The sequence below is a fragment of the Hypanus sabinus genome, unplaced genomic scaffold (assembly GCF_030144855.1).
Source record: "Hypanus sabinus isolate sHypSab1 unplaced genomic scaffold, sHypSab1.hap1 H_1, whole genome shotgun sequence".
Classification (NCBI taxonomy): Eukaryota; Metazoa; Chordata; class Chondrichthyes; order Myliobatiformes; family Dasyatidae; genus Hypanus; species Hypanus sabinus.
In genome coordinates this window covers 1,776,222-1,794,403 of record NW_026779040.1, presented here as the reverse complement: position 1 = coordinate 1,794,403, position 18,182 = coordinate 1,776,222, and positions in this window count along the sequence as shown.

The following is an 18,182-nucleotide window of genomic DNA, read 5'->3' as shown; positions in this document are numbered from 1 at the left end:
TATCATGAAAGACGGATCCACTCCGTTGCCAATAACAATACTTCGGGATACTGGAGCTTCTCAATCACCGATGATATACAGTGTGCTATAGTTTATTAATGAGTCTGACACTGGTGAGGTAAATTATATAGAAGGTTTTGAGAGTGCCCTTATGCCTGTACATTTGCACAGAGTAAATTTAATGTCAGGGTTAGTTACAGGATCTGTTAACGTAGGACTGCAACCGAGTTTACCCGTGAAGGATATTTCTTTATTGTTAGGAAATGACTTGGCAACTGGACAAGTTTTCCCTGAAATGCATTTGACAATAAAGTCAGAGGAACCACTTATGGCTTCTTACACGGTCGTCTCCTATGTTGTAACTCGAACTACGGCTAAAAGGCTTAATGTGTCTGTGCAGAAGGAGGTTGTTACCCATGACTGTTAAACTCGGGTTTCGAGATTTGAGGATGGGTCAGGAACTATCCTACCTTCATTGCTTGACCAAGACTCCTGGAGTAAGTCTTACCATGAAGAGTTTTGTCTGTCTCGGAAAGAGATAATAGCAGAGCAGAGTAGAGACCCAGAGATTATCAAATTAAAAGAACAAGCTCTTCCGGACAGTGAAATGGTTAAGGTGCCAGTTGGATATTATTTTGAGAAAGGAGTATTGATGAGGAAGTGCAGATCACCTACAATTCTTGCAAGTGATGAATGGAATATTGTTCACCAAGTAGTTGATCCTAAAGTTTATCGAAATGAGATTTTAACTTTAGCCCATGGTGTGCCGTTGGGTGGACATCAAGGGGTGAGGAAAACTGTGGGCAAGATTTTAAATCATTTTTACTGGCCTAGTTTGAGAAAAGATGTGGCGATGTTTTGCAGAACGTGTCATGCTTGCCAAATTGTGGGTAAACCTAATCAAGTTACGCTAGTGTCCCCACTGCAACTTATTCCCGCATTCGGTGAACGTTTTCCAAAATTATTTAGATTGTGAAGGACAATTACCAAAAGCAAAAACTGCCTATCAGTACTTGCTGACTAACATGTGCACTGCGTCTTGGTTTCCAGAGGCAGTGCCACTTAGGAATATAACAACTAAAACTATAATAAAGGCTCTTATAAAATTCTTGACTTATTTTGGTTTCCTGGAGTAGATCATTGTGTAAAATGGGAAGAACAAAGTTCCTTACCAAGATCGATTTATTGAAAGGGTATTGTGTGTTCCATTAACGTATAGAGGTAGAGAGAATTCTGCGTTTGTAACTCCATCTGGGCTATTCAACATAATGGTTCAATTATTTGGGATGAAGAATGTCCCGTGTACTTTCCAGCTGTTGATTAACACTGTGATTCAAGGATTAAGGGATACAGATGCTTATAGTGACGATTTAGGTACAGAAAATGATACTTGGAAAGCAGGCTTTTAATACTTCTGAAAGGCTTTAAACAGATAACTTAACTATTATCTTAGCTTATAGTGAATTCTGTCATACCACCGTGACTTACCTCCGGTTATGTTGTGGGTCAAGTTAAGGTAGCTCCCCTTCAAGCAGAAGTTAGGACAATTTCAGAGATCCCCACTCCAAATGGGGGGGAGAAAAAGCTCTCAGAAGTTTCCTGGGAATGGTAGGATATTACCGAAAATTTTTAAGAACTTTGCTAATACTGCCCTTTGATTAACTAACCTCTTGAAGAACAATGAAATGTTTTTTCTGGACAGTGCTTTGTCAATAAGCAGCCGAAAACTCGAAAACTACGATATGTCATCAAACTGTGCTCAAAGCAAATGACTTTGGAAAACTTTTACCATGAGCTGTAGATGTTTGCGATGAGGCTGCAGGAGCAGTACTACTGCAAAGAAATGAGAGTGATGCGGTTGATCATCCGGTAGCTTCCTTTTCTAAGAAATTTAATAAGCATCAAAAAGTATTCGACCATATGAAATAAATTGTTATCTCTTGTTTTGGCCTTAGAACCTGTTGATGTATATGCTGGAATAGATCAAAAGCCAATCATAGTCTACACCGGCTATAATATTTCAGTGTTTCAGAGTAAGATGAAAAACAAAAATAGAAGGTTTTTCAATTGAAGTTTGATGTTACAGGAGTACAATATTTTGATAACTCATATTAAAAGCAAAGATAATGTGATTATTGATTGTCTATTTCGATGTTGAAAATACAATGTAATTTTTTAATGGAGTGATGTTTTAACATTAGTAACACTCCTGCTGTATAATAATTTATAAAGTGTTGTATAATAATACTATGTATACCCTTCACGTTGTAAATTGTATGCATTTGTATTTTGCTTCTATAAATAGTTAATTGTTACAATTTTGTTCTTGACAGATAATTTTTTTGGAGGAACGTGTTACGTACCCATGGTGTCTTTTGACTGTCACATGACCGTGATGTAATTGAGGCTCTGCTGGGCATGATGTCATGGCCTTGTGAAGGTGGAGTGATGTAATTTTCCCGCCAGTGAGAGGTCATGCGACGGCCTCGATCAACAGGTAAAAAAGGAAAACCCCTCCCCTTGGCGCAGATCAGTTACTGGCTTAATTCGTCGGTAATTCCGTTCTTCTGCGTATTTGATTTCATGACGCAGTCTTGTTTTAAAATGGGGTTTAACTTTGTCCTGTAAGAATCATTGTCCCAGCATTTATGAAAATCGCACCCAGTTAAAGTCCAGTCGCAGAGTGAAGAATTATCGAAATTTGGGAAGCTGAAGGATCGAGGAAAGTTGGTGTTGTTGACGGCAATACAGTATCGAACTTATTTAATCCACATTCAGAAGGTGGTAATCTGCACCCACGATGGTCCTTGCTGGAAGAGCGGAAAAAACTGGGGCAGTGAGTCATTCGCTAAAAGGAAAAGGTCAGCCCATTTAAGCCGTTTTATTTCGCTCGTCGTAAATCCTTCAGGCAAGGCATATTTCACCTGGAATTTCTAGTAACGTCGAGGAATTCCCTATTTCTAGGAAAATCTCTCCTAAGTGACTGTGTAAATCATTTGGACTTTTCCATATTCTACATCTAAGAACTGTATTCGGATTTCTAGTTTCAAGAGCTGTTGGAGCTGCCGTATAGCAGCCGACTTCCGTTTAAGTTAGTCGTTTGTTTACTTTTGAGATTTTTTTCTGAGCAGTGTTTAACAGATGTTTTATTTGTTATAAAAACCTGTCTAAATTCTATATTAATTGCTGCCGTATCGTAACACTATTCTGTTGATATTGTTATTATTGATATGTTCATTTAATTGTTGATAATGCAATAAAAAGATTTGAAAAGAAAGAAATCCTACAGCATAAAACAGGCTTTTCGGCTAACATAGCTGTGCCGAACAGTTCTCTACACTAAAACTATTTAGGCTTTACTCATAGCCCTCTATTTTCCTAAGCTGCATGTAACCATCTAGGTTTATCTTAAAACAATAAATCGTTTCCGCCTCCACCATAGCCGCCGGCAACCCATTCCACGCACTCAGCACTTGACACCTTGACATCCCCGTTGTACCTGGTTCAAATCACGTTAAAACTATGCCTTCCTATGCTAGGTATTTCAGCCCTGGGGAAAAGCCTCTGACTAGCCACACGATGAATGCGTCTCAATTTTTTGAACACTTCGATTCTGTCCCCTCACCTCTTCTTCGCTCCAAGGAAAAAAGGCCGAGTTCACTCAACCTAATCTCATTAGGCATGCTCGTCATCCTTGTAAATCTCTTCTGCACCCTTGCTCTGGTTTCCACATCGTTCCTGTGTGATCTTGATCCTGTATAGCTACATAGCTACAAATTTACCTCCTGGCTCTTACAAGGAATCACACGATTGATGAAGGCCAAAATACCGTATGCCTTCTTAACCATAGAGTCAGCCTACGTAGCAGCTCTGACAGCCCTATGGACTCGGACCCAAAGCTCCCACTGATCTTCCTCACTTCCAAGAGTCTTACCATTAATACTATACTTTACCATCATATTTGACTTACAAAAATGAACCACCTCACACTGATCGGTGTTGAAATCCATCTGCCACTTCTCAGCCCAGTTTTCCAACCTTTCATTTCCTGTTGTAACCTCTGACAGCACTCCACACTATCCACAGAACTGCCTGTTCTGTTCTCGTACAAGTGTAGGAACACAGAACTAAACACCGAGGTAAACCGTTGTCAATGAAAACAGGATCGCCGGAATATTAATCGTTTACTGTTCACTCTTCCACATTAACGTATGGTGAAAACTGTTGATAAAGCTATACATACTATATACAGTATTAGTTTCCTTGTTGGCATCAAATTTACATCATAAATATTTGTAAAAGTAAAACTACAACAAACTATATTACATTAAAGAACAGCATATATAGAACAGAATCTACGTACGCCATGAACTGGCATTAAAAACACTTCACACAAACTACCCAGTAACGTTCTCAGTAGCATAAGAAAATAAACTTTATCAACCGTCATTATTTTTAACAGAATCAGCGTTAACATTTTTACTTCATTATATCGATTATCATAGGAGTTTACGGCGTTACTTCGTTGATGTTTCTTAGTGTGAAAAATGAAAACTTCTCTCGCGCTGATGCTGCACACACAAGCCCCATCCTTTCGGTTTCTCCAAGCCGTTATTTACCCATAAAACGTAGCGAAAGCGGGTGTGACGTCATCGCATGTCGCGTTACAACACAGACAACGAATTTACTTTCAACAACCTTAACCTTAACTAGTGTTACGTATTCAGGCAACAATAAATACAATAGTTCGGCAAGGGTTTTATATAACAAACAACAAGTTTATTAAACACAGAAAACAAACCCCCAAAAAGTAAACAGACATTAACGTAACCAGAAACCAACTGCGGTGCGGCAGCCCAAACAGCTCTTAAAGCGATATTGCAAAAACAGTTCTTTAAAGTGGTATTGCCAAAAGTTCGATATGCTCACAGTCCATTTAAAAGGAGAGACTTCATAAGACGATTTAAATTCTCTTTCACGTCGCTTGGCTTCGATCCCCGACGTCGAACTTCCCACGGAGAATTTACGAAACGAAACGGCTTAAAGGCACTGACATTTCCTTCCTCACTACCTTCAATACTTTCTGGTTAAACCCAAGGATTAACAAGAAGATAGTCAACGAAATCCTTCCAAATTAGGATCAAACAAAGGTCGAAACCTGTTTCAACGTAGAAAGCGATTTTCCTCGATATTTAAATTCCGAAATCCGATCTTCACTCTCCACTAATTTCGAACTAGCAGAATCGTAAAGAACCTGCTGGCAATGACCTTTTAAACTTTAGGCATTAGATAAAAACTTCATGCTTCAAATAAACTGCGTCATCACTTAAAACACGCAGTGGCATAAAGTCAACTTGGCAAATCCAGCCACGAACTGCCACTCCTCACAAGGTGGGGTCTACCTTTTATAACCTGTAAAAAAAAACCTGTCACATGATCTCTACTGGCGGGAAAATGACGTCACTCCAGCATCACAAGACCATCACCTCAAGTCCATTATAGCTTCAACCCCAGTCACGTGACAAGGGCACCACTGTCATGTGTCACGAGTACATAACACCTCCCTCCAAAAAAGCATTTTTGGTCTGACAAGAACAGAAATTTTTAACAATTGCTTACAAGAAAAACAAAGGTATAAATTTTATAACATACACAATATACAATACCATCATATAACAACTTATAACTCACAATACAGTAGGAGTGTTACAATTGAAAAAAAAACACTCCATAAAAAAAATTACAGTGTACATTCAACATCGAGATGGACAATCAGCAACCACCTTATCTTTACCTTTAATATGAGTTATCACAATATTGTACTCTTGTAACATCAAACTCCAATTTAATAATCACTGTTTTTGTTTTTCATCTTACTCAGAAAAACTAACGGATTATGATCCGTGTAAACAATAAGTGGTTTTTGAGTTGTGCCAACATATACCTCAAAATATTCCAAAGCTAAAACAAGAGATAAAAATCCTTTCTCTATTGTCGAATAGGTTCTTTGCTGCTTATTAAATTTCTTAGAAAAGTAAGCTACTGGATGATCAACCTCATTCCTTTGCATTAATACTGCTCCTGCAGCCTCATTACAAGCATCCACAGCCAATGAAAAAGGTCTTTCAAAGTCAGGTGCCTTAAGCACAGATTGTTGACATATCATTGTTTTCAATTTTGTAAATGCTTCTTGACAAGGCACCGTCCATACAAACTTCTCATTCTTCTGCAGAAGGTTAGTTAATGGAAGGGCAACATTAGCAAAATTTTTACAAAAATTTCGATAATATCCTACCTTTCCCAAAAACCTTCTGAGGGTTTTATTCCCCGTTGGAGTGGGAATCTCTAAAATTGCCTGAACTTTTGCCTGAACAGGAGCTACCTTACCTTGACGCATAACATAACCAAGGTAAGTCACAGTGGCATGTCCAAATTCACTCTTAGCTAAATTAATAGTTAAGTTAGCTTTTGAAAGCCTTTCAATCAATTTCTCCATCGCAATAATGTGTGCTTCCCAAGTATCATTTCCTGTCACTAAATCATCAATGTGAGCATGAGGATCTTTCAATCCCTGAATCACAAAGTTAATCATCCTCTGGAATGTACCTGGGGCATTCTTCATCCCAAATGGAAGAACATTATACTCATATAACCCAGATGGAGTTACAAATGCAGAAATCTCTCTACCTCTGTCCGTTAATGGAACACCCCAATACCCTTTCAACAAATCAATCTTTGTAAGGAACCTTGCTTTTCCAACTTTATCTGCGCAATCATCTACTCTAGGAATTGGATATGCATCTGTTTTCGTTACAGCATTCACCTTCCTATAATCCGTACAAAACCTAATACTACCATCTGAATTTGGCACCATAACACATGGCGAACTCCAATTCGAGTTAGAATAAGTTATTCTCTAACTTATATTCAATTTCTTTCTCAGCAAGTTCACATTTTTCCATTTTCATCCTATATGGATGTTGTTTAATAGGTTTGGCATCTCCAACATCTACATCATCTGAAGCTATAGTAGTCCTTCTCGGAACATCTGGAAACAACTCCTTATATTTAAAAATTAACGCCTTCATCTGTTGTCTCTGCTCTAACCGTAAATGTGCTAATTTTTCATCAATATTTTCCAGAATGGTTGAATTTGTTAACCTAGCAGAAACAATGTTGGATTTAGAATGAAAGCCAGATGAATCATGCATCATGTTCCTAGTTAAATCAAACTCACTCTCACTAACCACAACAGTCACAGTATAAGATGGTTTCTCAAAATATGGTTTCAACATATTTATATGGCAAAGTTGTGTTGACCTTCTACGATCTGGAGTTTTTACCACGCAATCCACATGACTGATTTTAGACAGAATTTCATAAGGACCATGAAATCTAGCTTGTAAAGGATTTGTCTGCACTGAAAAAAAAAACAACACCTTATCTCCAGGCTTAAACATCCTCATCCTAGCTTCTTTATCATACCAAGTCTTAATTTTCTCCTGAGCCAACTTTAAGTTTTCCTTAGCTAAGCTACAAGCTCTATGTAACCTGTCCTTAAATTTCAAAACATAGTCCAATAAATTAGTGTGTACATCCTTACTAATCCACAGTTCTTTCAATAAAGCTAAAGGTCCTCTAACTCTATGCCCAAACACAAGTTCAAATGGACTAAAACCTAAAGATTCCTGTACCGATTCCCTTACTGCAAATAAAAGTAAGTTTATACCCTCATTCCAGTCACTTTCATTTTCCACACAAAATGTCCTAATCATATTCTTGAGGGTAGAATGAAACCTCTCCAAGGCACCCTGCGATTCTGGATGGTATGCAGACGAAGTGATTTGCTTAGCTCCTAATTTATAAACTATCTGTTGAAGCAATCCAGACATAAAATTACTGCCTTGATCAGTTTGTATCTCCTTAGGTAATCCAAAATAAGTAAAAAAAAAAAAAATAAGTGACTTTGTCACAGATTTTGCTTTTATATTCCTAAGTGGTACCGCCTCTGGAAACCTAGACGAAGTACACATGATAGTCAACAACTACTGATAACCAGTTTTTGTCTTTGGTAATGGACCAACACAATCTACAATAACTTTAGAAAACGGTTCACCAAATGCTGCGAAAGGTTGTAATGGAGCTACTGGTGTAACCTGATTTGGTTTACCCACAATTTGACAAGTATGGCACGTTTTGCAAAACATCGCCACATCTTTTCTTAGACCAGGCCAGTAAAAATGTTTGAAAATCTTGTCCACAGTTTTCCTTACCCCTTGATGTCCACCTAAAGGCACACTATGAGCTGAAGTCAAAATCTCATTTCGATAAACTTTCGGGACAACTACCTGGTAAATAACATTCCAATCCGCACTTGCAGGAATTGTAGGCGATCTCCACTTCCTCATCAACACTCCTTTTTCCAAGTAATATCCTACTGGCACCTTCACAATTTCACTATCTAGTAAAGCCTGCTCTCTTAATTTTATAATCTCAGAGTCTCTATTCTGCTCTGCTATCATCTCCTTCCGAGACAGAGATAAATCTTTATAGTCAGACTTACTCCAAGAATCTTGTTCAAACAACGAAGATAAGGAAGTCTCTGACACATCCTCAAAACTCGAATCCTGATTTGAACAGTCTTGAGTAGCAACCTCATTCTGCGCATCAATCTTTTTTAGCCATAGCTCTCGTCACAACACAGGAAGAATCTGTGTTAGAATTCAACTCTGGTTCCTCTGACTCCATTGTCAAATGCACTTCAGGAAAAACTTGTCCACCTGCCAAGTCATTACCTAAAAATAAAGAAATACCCTTCACAGGTAAGCTAAGCTGTAATCCTACTTTAACAAATCCTGTAACTAACCCTGACTTTAAATTTACTTTATGTAAATATACAGGCATAAAATCACTTCCAACACCTCTTATGGAATTTACCTCACCAGTATCAGACTTTTCATTAAACTTCAACACAGAGTCTAACATCAGAGATTGAGAAGCACCAGTATCCCTAAGGATTCTTATTGGACCAAAGTAGATCCTTCTTTCAAGGATTCAAACTCTTCTGTTATAAAATGATTATATCCTTTTTTAACTTGCTCAGACTCTAACAAAGCCTCATTTGTGTTTATCAAACCCCGTAACTTTACAGGTGCTTCAGTATGTTGCACACAAGCATCTGGAGCTGCTTCCTTCTCTTTCTTTTTCAATTTGAAACAGTTAGCTATTGCATGGCCAGGCTTCCTGCAATAGTTACAAATAAGACCAAACTGTCTTTCCTTCACAGGCCTTCCTTTCTCATCAACTTTCTCCTTAACCTCTGATTAAATTTCTGATTTACCTTGAATCTCCATGTTATTTTTCCTCTTAAAATTTCTGCCCTGAGGAAATTTATTCTTATGGAATAAAACATACTCATCAGCCAATCTAGCATAGTCCTGCAATTTATCAGTATCCTTCTCATTTAAGTAGGTCCTTACTTCAACAGGAATGCTTCTTTTAAATTCCTCCATTAAAATCAACTCTCTCAATGTATCATAGTCCCCATTTACATTTTTACAAGAAACCCACCTCTCAAATCACATAGCTTTATCATAGGCAAATTGCACATAAGTTTTTTCCACAGACTTTTTCAAACTTCTGAAACTTTCCCTATAAGCTTCTGGTACTAATTCATATGCGTTTACGATATGCATCTTTACAATATCATAATCAAGTGCTTGCGCAGCTATTAAAGCTGTGTAAACTTGTTGTGCGTTGCCTTTAATTACACTCTGTAACGACACTGACCATTTATCTTTCGGCCACTCTGACATCCGAGTGTCAAAATGTTGAAAATATCTTTCCTCTTCTGTTTCACTAAATGGAGGGACCAATTTAATTTCTTGACTAGTAACAAACGGTGTTTTAGAACCAGAAGACTGATTCCCAGACCTTTATTCCTCCATTGCATATGCAAATTATCTCTGCTTTTGTTCCGCCTCCAATTTACAACGCTCCAATTTCATTTGTTCGATTTGCAACTGCATCTCCAGATTACTTATTGGAAACGACTCTAAAACCGAATCATCAAAAACACCCGAGACCACATAGTGTGAGGCGATTTTTCTCTGTATAACAGCCTTAGATGTAGTCTGCAAAATACCTTTAAGTTGCAATCTACTAGCTATCTCAAACACCTCAGATTTTCTTCGCCTTCGCTAACACCTCGTCAGCTGGCGAAGCCAGAAACTCATCAATATTCATTGGTATCGAATACCACAAGCCAAACAAAAGAACCGAGTAATCCCCTTTTCCAAACCGCCGATTCAAAAGTTAGCAAGCATTTAAACTCAAATGATCCAATCCAGACGCAGCCCCCATATTTAATGTTACGTATTCAGGCAACAATAAATACATGAGTTCGGCAAGGGTTTTATATAACAAACAACACGTTTATTAAACACAGAAAACAAACCCCCAAAAAGTAAACAAACACTAACGTAACCGGAAACCAACTGCGGTGCGGCAGCCCAAAGAGTTCTTAAAGCGATATTGCAAAAACAGTTATTTAAAGTGGTATTGCCAAAAGTTCGATATGCTCACAGTCCAATTAGAAGGAGAGACTTCATAAGACGATTTAAATTCTCTTGCACGTCGCTTGGCTTCGATCCCCGACGTCGAACTTCCCACGGAGAATTTACGAAACGAAACGGCTTAAAGGCACTGACCTTTCCTTCCTCAATACCTTCAATCCTTTCTGGATAAACCCAGGGATTAACACGAAGATAGTCAACGAAATCCTTCCAAATAAGGATCAAACAAAGGTCGAAACCTGTTTCATCGTAGAAAGCGATTTTCCTCGATCTTTAACTTCCGATCTCCGATCTTCACTCTCCACTAATTTCGAACTAGCAGAATCGTAAAGAACCTGCTGGCAATGACCTTTTAAACTTTAGGCATTGGATAAAAACTTCATCCTTCAACTAAACTGCGTCATCACTTAAAACACGCAGTGGCATGAAGTCAACTCGGCAAATCCAGCCACGAACTGCCCCTCCTCACAAGGTGGGGTCTACCTTTTATAACCTGCAAAACAAACCTGTCACATGATCTCTACTGGCGGGAAAATGTCGTCACTCCACCATAACAAGACCATCACCTCAAGTCCTTTATAGCTTCAACCCCAGTCAAGTGACAAGGGCACCACTGTCATGTGTCACGAGTACGTAACACTAGAAAATAATTACAAACGAATTACTAAAGCGAAAATATAATAAGGCTAAACAAATGGCTTATGACCTGACCTTCGTAATGTCACTATGAACCTGATGCAAAATTTTAGTCTCTAAATCAGTCCTTCGGTAGTAGAACGACTTCTGCAACGACTCCTGCCTGATAGCCTCACATATCCCCTATCTTGACTGTAGCTATCCCTCTCCAAAGCTATTGTAAAGAGATAACATTGTGAACACTATCTCCAAACTGCTCTCCCAGTGAAATACTTGACAACTGATCAGGTTGATTTCCCAATACCAGATCAAGTATAGGATTTCCTCTTGACGAGTTATCTACATATTGTGTCAAGAAACCTTCCTTAATACTGCTAACAAACTCTACCCCACCTAAACTGCTCAGTCTAAGGAGATGTCAATCAATATTCCAAGAAGTATTCCAGGACAACAACGCGACGCAGCTTGCAGAGGCCACTCTGGAGCTGATTATCTGTTATTTGTGAAGTGGGGTGCCGTGCGCAATCATAATCGATAGAAAACGGACGTGGGAGCACGGAAGAATATCGGGAAATCTCCAGGAAGACGTTTTTCGTTGCTGCTGTTGCTGTGAGGTCCAGGATTCTGCTGGGAAGAACAGGCCCCCAGTCCTCGGGGTCGCGTTGACGATGGCCGTTAGCGGGGCCGTCTTATAAGCTCGGCAGAGGATGGTGCTCGGAGAAGCTGTGTTGGAGGGGATGGTCGTCGGCTCGGAGGTTCGACGGCCGTGCTCCGGGCCAGTAGCATCGGCGGTTCCCACCGGCCGTGCTCCGGGCCAGTAGCATCGGCGGTTCCCACCGGCCGCGTTCCGGGCCTTCGGTGTGTGCTGCGTCTGCGAGGCTGGGTTCGACGGAGCTTTCCTTGTGTGCTGCGTCTGCGAGGCTGAGTCGGGCGGCTCCGTGGAAGTCCATAGCGGGGTCATTCCCTTCTCCCGCCGGCGTGGGATAGCGAGTCTCTCGGGACCCTAGGAACTTGTGGGAACTGTGTCGTGATTTCTTTTGAACTTATAGTCCTTTAACATTTTTGGACTATTGTTTATGTGCCCATACTCTGTTTTTTTTATCAATTATGCTATTGTTTGCACAGTTGTAACTATATGTTGTAACTATATGGTTTTGTGCAGGTCTTGTGCCTTTAGTTTTTGGTCTTGTTTGTCTGGTGGATTTGGAGCTCCTTTCTGGGGAACGGACTAAGACGGTAGCGCGATATTAATACGCAACAGCCTTTCCGGACATTGGATTGGGGATTGCCAAACTTTATGTGAATTTTCTAGTGTAGTCTGTTTTGTCATATGCTTTTGTGATATCATTCTGGAGGAACGTTGTCTCATTTTTTAACTGCATTGTATTTATGGTTACTAAATGACAATAAACTGGATCCGAATCCGAATCTAAATCTGAATATTTGGTAAATTAAAATCTCCCAACACAACAATCCGGTTATTACTAATCCTTTCCAGAATCTGTCTCACCATCTTCTCTTCGATGTCCCTGTTAGAGTAAGATGCTTTAAAAGAAACATCCAGTAGATTTATGGACCCTCTCCTGTCCCTAACCTTAACCCACAGAGACTCCGTAGATATCCCACCATAACTTCCACCCTTTCTGCGGACGTGACACTATCTCTGCTCAACAATGCCACACCCCACCTGTTTTGCCTCTCTCTCCGTCCTTCCTTAAACATTTATAGCCTGGCACTTGAGGTAGCCATTCCTGCCCCTGCACCATCCAATTTTTTGTAATATTCACAACATTTTATTTCTAAGTGCTGATTCACGCTCTAAGCACATCCGCTTTACTCAAAATACCTCTCGCATTAAAATAGACACACCTCATACCATCGCTGTGAGCGCGTCCGTTCCCTATCACCTGCCTATCCTCCTTTTTGCACTGTACCCAAGCTTTGTCTAATTGTGAGCCAACTTACCTTCGGTCCGTCACTTCAATTTGGTTCGCATCCCCCAGCAATTCTAGTTTAAACTCTCCCCAATAGCCTCAGCAAACTTCCGCGCCAGGGTATTGTTCCCTCTCGGATTCAAGGGCAATCAGTACTTTTTGTACCCAAGAAGAGATCCCAATGATCCGGAAATCAGCATCCCTACACCCTGCACCAATGCCTCAGCCACACATTCATTCGCCACCTCATTCTGTTTCTGTAATCCCGGTCACGTGGTACAGGCAGTAATTCAGAGATTACTAACTTCGAAGTTCTGCTTCCCAACTTCTTCCCTAATTCACTGTAGTATGCTGTCAGGAACTCCTCCATTTTGCTTCTACCAGGAAAGCCGTCCCGCCCCTACCCTCGGCAACAGTACTCAAGCAGGATTACATTTTGTAAACAGAGCCAGCCACTGTGGCTCTCTCTGGTACCTGCTTCTTGTATTTCTTTCTACCTACTGTGACCGACTTCTCCGTCTCATGTGGTTCCGTTGGAACTACATGCATATAGCAACTCTCAATCACTTCCTCACTCTCACTGACCAGATGAAGGTTATCGAGCTGCATCTCCAGGTACATAACGCGATTTATAAGGAGGTGCAGCTCGCTGCACCTGGTGCAGATGTCGTCGCCTGGGTGGCTGGGAGTCTCCAGGACCTCCCATATCTGACACCGAGAACTGAAAACTGTCTCACACAGATACCCACTCTCTTTATTTTGAACAGATAACCTACCTAGCTTCGACCGCTTATCACCTACACCCCATTGAACTAAAGCCTTACGACTACGTCTCCCATTAGTGATCGCCCGCTTTTCCGAAGTCCGCTCGGTAAATATGTTTTCCTTTAAAAATCTTCCCGCTGTTCTCACTGGCCAACCTCCACGCGTATGCGCAGTCGGGTCCCGTTCAAACCGCTGAAGTATTGAGCAGACACGAGGAAATCTGCAGATGTTGGAAACTCAAACATCACAAACAAAATGGTGGTGGAACACAGCAGGCTCGGCAGCAACTATAAGGCGAGGTACTGTCGACGTTTCGGGCCGAGACCCTTCGTCCTGGCCTGCTGTGCTCCACCAGTATTTTGTATGTCCTGTTTTAATATTGGATCGAATCGTTCTTTAAAACTGTGCACCTCAAGAACACTTGTTGAGCTGAATTAATGCGTCATAATAATGCCTGTTCGGATGAAGCTAACTGAATGTTTATGAATGTCTCAGGGACTGAAGCCATTGCCTTTTCCAACACAATTGAACCAATAGAATTCAGTTACACGGATTTTCAGGACCCAGAATTAGAACAATCCTGTGATACTTACGGATAGAAATGATGATGTTTTGCACGCAAAAACTGTAATGCCAGGGATTTTGGGTGCTGGTTAAATATTTCGGTAGTGTTCATCTAACAAGTTTTAACACTCCACTTTCAGGACGAATAACATGTAGTCTGTTTTATCTCCACGCTCATTGAGACAATGAATATGGGACTCGTAATAATGATTCACACTATCCATCCTGGAACGAGGTGGCATAACATTTATCCGGATAGTCTGGAGTACGTATTGGCAATACAATGTCGAATGTTTAAGAACCATTTGCAATAACAGCGGAACTGATGGTTCGAAATGGATAATCCGCTGTCAAACGGAATGATAACAACGTTTTTGACAAAAATTGTAAAAACTAAGAAAGGCTTAGCATCTGAATCTTGAGGATAGACACAACATCATAAAGGCTAAAACACCCAGGCGATATGGTCCACATTGCTCAACCATACAGCAAATGATTTTCAAAAATTGTTTTGAAGTGTTAAGTAGCATCCTCGTGTACAAAAAGGGAGGCTTCAACGATATGATTCAATATGCTATGTGCAAAAGACAACCCAATTGGATAAATATAACTTTAATTAATCGTAAGCCAAAACTGAAAGTGCAGTATCATATTGAGAGAAAGTATCCAGCATATTAGTAATACAGTATCCTAAAAGGGGCTAAACGGGACAAAGGCGTCGTTCTAAAAAAATTGAAATATGTTGCGCGCGTACATTGACTGGGCTAACAATACACAACGGTACTACAAGCTGGTCACGCATTTAACTAGATATTTACGGGACAATTATAATATAGTCAGAGAGGAGTAACACAGTATAATGTCCAGCCATAGTGGGCTATGCAAGGAGACGTAAGACAGGATATACAAAGGGAAGTGGACAATTTCAGGTCCGTAGAAAAGGGTAAATGGTCCAGTATTGGAGGGACAGGGGAAAACGACAGTAAATGCATCTGCTATGGGTAGATTAAGCATAATCAGGGCAAGTGTCGATTGAAATGCTAAGGAGAATCAGAACAACAACCTTGGACATAAAGAGCGGGTGATCACACTTCGAGCAGTAAGGCAACGGGACCAGTTTTCGAGATCTCTGAATAGGAGTTGTAATGTCTTCTGACGAAATGTACTTGCCGTCGGTGACGAGGATGTGAAAATAAAACAAATCGGAAGACACCCGGGCCGCAATATCGATATTTAACCTCAATCGCCCACTGCAGATAACAACTACAATGGTGATGGCCTCAGGTAGAGGCTCGATCAGCTAACTGAACCCGTGTCGATAAAGAACAAAGACTGAACTACTACTGTACTGGTTTGGTTTTGCACAATCACGATTGCACCATCTTGGGAGTAGCTACACTGTTATGCGTGGGGTCTGTATTGAAGGCTGCCAAAAGGCCACGGGATTTCCCATATGAAATCCACGATCTGTCCACTATTTATGCCAGACGGCACCTAACAGTTAAACACTGATTATAACTGTCTAACCAAATATGTCAGTCGGTGTGTCCAAGTTTGGCGAATCCATCTAACGTTTTGAATAGCCTGAAGCAAGAACAGGACACTTTCACACTTGGATATTGCAAATATATATATAGCTCATTCTAGTGCATCCCGCTAGTAAGGATAAGACAGCTTTCATGTTCAGTGTGAGCAGCATACTTGGAGAAGGCTGACTCAGGGTTTCCATAACAACCTCGCCATTTTCCTTCGATGTCTCCTTAACACAATCCCCCTTCCTCCCTTCGTAGAATCCAGTACCAGTATTCTGCAAAAAACTAGATAATATTCTATAAACACCTCCACAGTGGACAGAGCACATCCGGGTGGTTTCTGAAACCTTACAGATTATCGAAAATGCAGGACTAAAAATAAACCGTTCAAGATGCAATTTGGACACACTGAGTTAGTGTCACAGCGACACCATCTTACATAAGGCAAGGAAATAGAACCGAAGGAATGTGAGAAATCAATTCTTAGATACCATTCCCGTTCACAAGAACGTAACCCTACAGTATTTAGCAAACCCAAATTACTCTCAAAGATTTCCAGGGAATTGCATTATTCTCGCAAAACCTCTTCGACCTCACGTAAGATGATGTACACAATGTAAAGGACAGTTGCAATGTACGTCGAACATATACCAGGGCGTATCGCGTCTGAAACCAACCCAGGTGCAGCGACAGTATCTGGACCTGTAGAATATATATATTTTTTACTGAGACCCAGAGCGAATTCGATGCAGCCGTTGTATCTCTAGAACATGGTGACAAGTTATTGCATACTACTTGTTTGTTAAACCTTGGGCCTGTAGCAGCTGGAATACATTGAAGTGTTGAAGCAACAGAATGTGCGAGTTTGACAAATGGAGCGTCGGAAACGATTACTCTGATGATTCAGGTATTCTATCACACACACCATAGAATGGATTCTCACCTAGAGGCAAGAAAACTACAGGTGCTGTGCGACAGACGTCGAGCGAAATGGGCCACCGTGTAGTTACCTGCTGACAAAACCGTACAGACAATAAGGGATAGTCAGGCAGTTTCAAAGAACGGAGTGGAAACCCACTGGACATCTTAGAGCTAATTCATGAAAGATGACGAGGAGTTAATCACAGCAGAATAGCCCTTAATATGAAGTGATACGTTGACATTTTTGAAGATAGGTAACATGATGGAAGTCCACGAGCAGGGTTGCTTGTTGTGGATAAAGTGGGGAAGTTAACAGGAAGGAAACACCCGGCTACGATCAAAATAAGTTACAATAATAAAAGCGACACGAGACTCCGATAAAATAGGTACGGGGCAGTGGGTGGACATCTTTACAGGCAGTAGATATGCAATTGGAGTAGTTTTCATGTAACTTGGACAAGGCGATATTATCTGACCTCCTCATGAGAGCGTATACAGTACACCATGGAGAAGAGTGAAGAATTTAGTTGAAACTGATAATTATTGTAAAAGGACCCGCAGGCAGAGCCTTGATGTAGAGGCAGGCAGGCAAAATTGATGCAGTTCCACCTTCAGGATTTTCGTTAATTCGGGTATAGAGAAAATTGCGTTTGCTGTTAGACAGATTGATCTTTTACTCTGTAATTAGGATCTCGTACGCGACATAATTAAATATTCTTAGAAACACAATTCTGTTATCAAAAATAGTTTTGCTGCTGATTTCATGAATTGAGACGCAAGATCTCTGTTATTTCATGCGCTGGTAGTTGAACATTGACTTGTCTCCAGGAGCATAACTCGCCCATTCTTTCAAAGAAACTCTCGCCTGACCTTTTAGTTTGCTCCGACACCACTATCAGGTATTTCTAGCAGAAAAACGCAGAATGAAAATTCCGTAAGTAACATTAATAATCATGGTGAATTATGCCAAAAACGTTTTGTTAATTAGAATCAGCAATTTAAAATCATTGGCGGAAGTCGGGAAATGTGTTGTTCTACAGCAACTGTACATTGGAATGTTAGAAAAATGTACAAATGTTTATTTGGGAGTGTTCGTCAATTTGCTAGGCCCGAAATGAAGGAGAAGTTCTTCGTGGAGACATGCAAATATTCTGTTTCTTCGGAACAGAGAGGGACAATGTAAAAGAGTCTTAAAAGCTATAATTTAATCTAGATTTTAGAACAATGCCAGATTCAGTACTTTATGAGCTTTAGAT